Genomic DNA, 6,000 nt, shown 5'->3' with positions numbered 1-6,000 from the left:
CATTAGTCCGTTCTACCTTTCCTGAAGATTGAGGACCATAAGGGATATAAAGGTTTCACTGAATACCAAGAGCCTCAAAAAATGCTTGGCTGATTTGACTAATAAAGGCTGGTCCGTTATCAGAATGTATAGAGGTGGGAAGGCCAAACCAAGGAATTATGTCTGACAGAAGAGAAGAAATGACCATGGTGACCCTATCAGACCCTGTAGGAAAGGCCTCTACCTATCCAGTGAAAGTGTCTACTTAGACTAAGGGGCATTTTAGTTTTCTGACTCAGGGCATGTTGAGTAAAGCCAATTGCCAGTCCTGGGCGGGGGCAAATCTCCGAGCTTGATGTGTAGGGAAGGGAGGGGGCCTGAATAATCCCTGAGGAGTAGTAGAATAGCAGATGGAACACAGAAGTTATTTCCTTGAGGATAGATTTCCACAATGGAAAGGTAAGGAGAGGTGCTAAGAGGTGGGCTAGTGGCTTGTACTATATAGCATAGCCTGCCTTTGCTGGTGAGTGGCGATTAGGCCTGGTGGAACTGCCATCAATAAACCAAGTGTGATCAGGGTGAGGAACAGGAAAGAAGGAAATATGGGGAAATGGGGTGAATGTCAGGTGGATCAGAGAGATAGAGTCATGGGGGTCAGGCATGGTATCAGGAATAATGTGGGAGGCCGGATTGAAGTCCCAGCCAGGAACAATAGTAATTGTGGGAGACTCAACAAAGAGTGAGTACAGCTGAAGGAGCCAGGGAGCAGAAAGTATATGCGTCAGGTGTGAGGAAGAAAATAGATTTTGGAAGTTACGAGAACTGTAGAGAGTGAGTTGAGCATAGTTTGTGATTTTAGGGCCTCTAAAAGTATTAGGGCGGCAGTGGCAGCTGCCACACGCAGACATGAGGGCTAGGCAAAACAGTAAGGTCAAGTTGTTTGGATAAAAAGGCTACAGGGCGCGGTCCCGGTTCCTGTGTAAGAATTCCGACTGCACAGCCCTGCACTTCAGCTGTGTGTAATGAAAAGGGTTGGGATGAGTCAGGGAGAGCTGGGGTGGGGGCAGTCTCTAAAGCTGTCTTCAAGGAACGGAAAGAGGAGTGGGGAAAGGATTTAGGATCTATGGGGTCAGCTAGGTTTCTTTTTGTGAGTTTATATAATGGTTTTGTTAGGATGGCAAAACCAGGTATCTAAAGTCGAAAGTATCCAACCATGTCTAGGAAGGAAAGGAGTTGTTGTTTTGTAGTTCTTGGGGTTTGAGTGATCAGCTGAACACCATCGGTAGGGAGAGCACGTGTGTTTTTATGAGAATTACGCCGAGATAGGTAACAGATGAGGAAGAAATTTGGGCTTGACTGAAGTAATGGGGGCTGTCTGTGAAGCCTTGCGGCAGTACAGCCCAGGTGATTTGCTGAGCCTGATGGGTGTCAGGGTCAGTCCAGGTGAAAGCGAAGAGCGGCTGGGATGAAGGGTGCAAAGGAATAGTAAAGCAAGCATGTTTGAGATCCAGAACAGAATCTTGGGTTGTGGAGGGAGGTATTGAGGATAGGAGAGTATATGGGTTTGGCACCACGGGGTTGACAGGCAAAACAATTTGGTTGATAAGGCGCAGATCCTGAACTAACCTGTAAGGCTTGTCTGGTTCTAGGACAGGTAAAATGGGGGAATTGTAAGGGGAGTTATAGGCTTTAAAAGGCCATGCTGTAGCAGGTGAGCGATAACAGGCTTTAATCCTTTTAAAGCGTGCTGTGGGATGGGATATTGGCATTGAGCAGGGTAAGGGTGATTAGGTTTTAATGAGATGGTAAGGGGTGCATGGTCGGTCGCCAAGGAGGGAGTAGAGGTATCCTACACTTGTGGGCTAAGGTGGGGGGTTACAAGAGGAGGATGTGAAGGAGGCTTTGGATTGGGAAGAAGGGCGGCAATGAGGTGCGGCTGTAGCCTAGGAATAGTCAGGGAAGCAGATAATTTAGTTAAAATGTCTTGGCCTAATAAGGGAACTGGGCAGGTGGTGATAACTAAAAAAGAGTGCTTAAAAGAATGTCTCGGCCTAATAAGGGAACTGGGCAGGTGGGGATAACTAAAAAGGAGTGCTTAAAAGAGTATTGGCTAAGTTGTGGCACAAGGGTTGGGGAGTTTTAGGTGGTTTAGAAGCCTGGTCGTCAATACGCACAACAGTTATGGAGTTAAGGGAAACCGGCCCTTGAAAAGAAGGTAACGTGGCGTGGGTAGCCTCCATGTTAAGAAGGGGACGGACTTAAACACTCCATTGCGAGAGTTACCTAAAGCTCGGTGTCTGTGATGTTCTACAGGGCTTCCGAGGTGATCGGGCAGCGTCAGTCTTCAGCTGCTAAGCCGAGAAGATCTGGGAAGGAATCAGAGAGCCTTGGGCCAGAGTTCCAGGGGCTCTGGGAGTGGCTGCCAGGTGAGTTGAACAGTCCGATTTTCAGTGGGGTCCTGCACAGACGGGATGCGGCTTAGGAGGAATCCCGGGCTGCGGGCATTCCTTGGCCTGGCGGCCAGATTTCTGGCACTTGTAGCAAGCTCCTGGGGGAGGCGGGCCTGGAGGAACGCCTGGCCGCTGCGGTTCAGGCGTTTGGAAGTTCTTGTGTGCTGGAGATGTGGCTGGGGTTTGTCTCACAGTGGAGGCAAGGAATTGCAACTCAGAAATATGTTCCCACTTGGCTGCCTCTACTCTATTATTGTACAGCTTGAAGGCGAGGTTAATTAAGTCCTGTTGTGGGGTTTGAGGGCTGGAATTTAATTTTTGGCGTTTTATTTAATGTCAGGAGCAGATTGGGTAATAAAATGTATATTGAGAATAAGACGGCCTTTTGACTTTTTAGGGTCTAGGGCTGTGAAGCATCTCAGGGTTGCTGCCAAAGGAGCCATGAACTGGGCTGGGTTTTTATATTTGATGAAAAAGAGCCTAAACGCTATCTGATTTGGGATAAAGAAAAAGGAGTATTAATCTTGACTATGCCTTTAGCTTCAGCCACCTTTTTAAGAAGAAATTGCTGGGCAGGTGGGGGAGGGCTGGTCACAGAACAAAACTGTAAGCTGGACCAGGTGTGAGGAGGGGAGGTGATAAAAGGATTATAGGGTGGAGGAGCGGAGGCTGAGGAAGAATTGGGACCTAGCTCAGCCTGGCGAGGAGGGGAGAGGCCAGATGGGTCTGTAGAAAAGGAAGATTAGAAAGACTCAGCGATGCTTGGGCATTGGGACTGAGGGGACAGGCTGGAGGGAAAGAAGGAAGATTTGGGACTAGTTGCAATGGGAACAGACTAGGGACGGACCGACGTGTAAAAGAATGCCTGGACGTCAGGCACCTCAGACCATTTGCCCATTTTATGACAAGAATTATTTAGATCTTGTAGGATGGAAAAATTGAAAGTGCCATTTTCTGGCTATTTGGAACCACTGTCGAGGTTGTGTTGGGGTCAGGCAGCATTGCAGAAGAAAATAAGGCATTTAGGTTTTAGGTCAGGTGTGTGTTAAAGAGGTTTTAGGTTTTTAAGAACATAGGCTAAGGGAGAAGAAGGGGGAATGGAGGGTGGAAGTTTGCCCATAGTGAAGGAGGCAAGTTTAAAGAGAAGGGTAGAGACACGGAGAAAGGGGGTGGGGAGCAGCCCTGGGCTGCAACGTGGGTGAGCAGCCAAAGCAGGCGTCCCCGCAACTGACTTGTCACCAAGGGAACGTGGGTGAATGATCAAGGCAGGCATCCCCGCAGAGATCAGACACCAATGGAACGTGGCTGAATAACCAGAGAGGCGTCCCTGCAATGATTAAACACCAAGGGAAGGCTGCCTTCCCGAGTCCGTGACCGGCGCCAGAGTTTTGGGTCCACGGATAAAATGTGTCTCCTTTGTCTCTACCAGAAAATGAAAGGAATTGAAATTAAGAGAAGGGAGAGATTGAAGTGTGGCGCCAAGATTGAAAGGAGAAAGAGGTTGAGGGATAGTGAGAGAGGTTGGAGAAGAGAGTAAACAGAGGCCGCTTACTGGATTTGAAATTGGTGAGATGTTCCTTGGGCTGGTTGGTCTGAGGACCTGAGGTCGTAGGTGGATCTTTCTCACGGAGCAAAGAGCAGGAAGACAGGGGATTGATCTCCCAAGGGAGGTCCCCTGACCCGAGTGACGGCACCAAATTTCATGCGCGTCCGTGTGAAGAGACCACCAAACAGGCTTTGTGTGAGCAACGTGGCTGTTTATTTCACCTGGGTGCAGGTGGGCTGAGTCTGAAAAGAGAGTCAGTGAAGGGAGATAGGGGTGGGGCTGTTTTATAGGATTTGGGTAGATAAAGGAAAATTACAGTCAAAGGGGGGTTGTTCTCTGGCAGGCAGGGGTGGGGGTCAGAAGGTGCTGAGTGAGGGAGCTTTTGAGCCAGGATGAGCCAGGAGAAGGAATTTCACAAGATAATGTCATCAGTTAAGGCAGGAACAGGCCAGTTTCACTTTTGTGGTGGAATGTCATCAGTTAAGGCAGGAACCGGCCATCTGGATGTGTATGTGCAGGTCACAGGGGATGTGATGGCTTAGTTTGGGCTCAGAGGCCTGATGATAACAAATGCTATTGAGGATGTGGAGTAAAGGGAACCCTTGTACAATCTCATTGGAAATGTAAATTAGTACAACCATTATGGAGGACAGTTTGGAGATTCATCAAAACCTAAAAACAGAGCTACCATATGATCCAGCAATCCCACTCCTAGGTGTATTTCCAAAGCAAGGAAGTCATTGTATTGAAGAGATGTCTGCACTCTCATGTCTATTGCAGCACTGTTCACAATAGCCAAGATTTGGAAGCAACCTAAGTGTCCATCAAAAGATGAATGGTTAAAGAAAATGTGGTAAATATACACAATGGAGTACTATTCAGCCATAAAAAAAGAATGAGATCCTGTCATTTGAACAACATGGATGGAATTGGAGGTCATTATGTTAAGTGAAATAAGCTAAGCATAGAAGGACAAACGTCACATATTTTCAGTTATTTGTGGGAACTGAAAATTAAAACAACTGAACTCATGGCAATAGAGAGTAGAAGAATGGTTTCCAGAGGCTGGGAAGGTTAGTGGGGGAGTGGGAAGTGGGGAGAGTTAATGGGTACAAAAAACAATTAGACAGAGTTAATAAGATCTAGTATTTTATAACACAACAAGGTGACTATAGTCAATAATAATTTAATTGTACATTTTTAAGTAAGAGTATAATTGGATTGTTTATAACCAAAGGATAAATGCTTGAGGTGATGGATACCCCATTTACCTGGATATGATTTTTATGCTTGTATGCCTGTATCAAAATATCTCATGCACTCCACAAATGTATACACCTACTATGTACCCACAAAATTTTAAATAATAAAAAATAAATTTAACAAAAAGAGGAGGGGAGAGAAATGTAATTAGGAGGCGGCAGAATTAGAATAAAGGAGTTTGGGTGTGTGTGTGAAGATGCCAAATTAAAATGCATACTTCCAGTCTTATGGTGTTCTAGACACTGTGGATAAGGCTCTCGATGGTATGTTCAGTAGACAGTAGTAGGTTAGTGAACAGACTTTAAAGAGAAGAAAAGCTTCAGGTAGGTGAAAATTGACGCCATCTTTTCACTCTAAAAAGACCATTGTACCAATTTACCCTTTAGCCTGTAGTTAATAAGCAAGCTCATTTCCTCATCTCCTCATGACTTCACCAACACTTGGTGCATCACCTAAATGGCATATGTAGACTTATTTGCATTTGTTTATATTTTTGAAAAAGTCAACATTTTAGTAAATGTCACTCTTTCTTGAATTGGGCAGTTTCCTCTAGATAAGGTACCCTGGAAGGTTTACTCCTGCAAGCCCCTACTTTCATCAGTTCATATTGGTCATCCACATTTACTTTAAAAATCATCCACAGAATGAAAGGACCGAGCCCAGTTTCAAATAAAACTTTGTATTTGATGAACACAGATTTGGGCCACTTTCCTTAATAGATATCTCAATTTAACTGTGATTGTGTTCCATTTGGAATCTCTC

The sequence above is a fragment of the Symphalangus syndactylus genome, chromosome X, assembly GCF_028878055.3.
Source record: "Symphalangus syndactylus isolate Jambi chromosome X, NHGRI_mSymSyn1-v2.1_pri, whole genome shotgun sequence".
NCBI lineage: Eukaryota > Metazoa > Chordata > Mammalia > Primates > Hylobatidae > Symphalangus > Symphalangus syndactylus.
The sequence above is the reverse complement of the archived record's forward strand: the minus strand, read 5'-3'. Positions refer to the sequence as shown.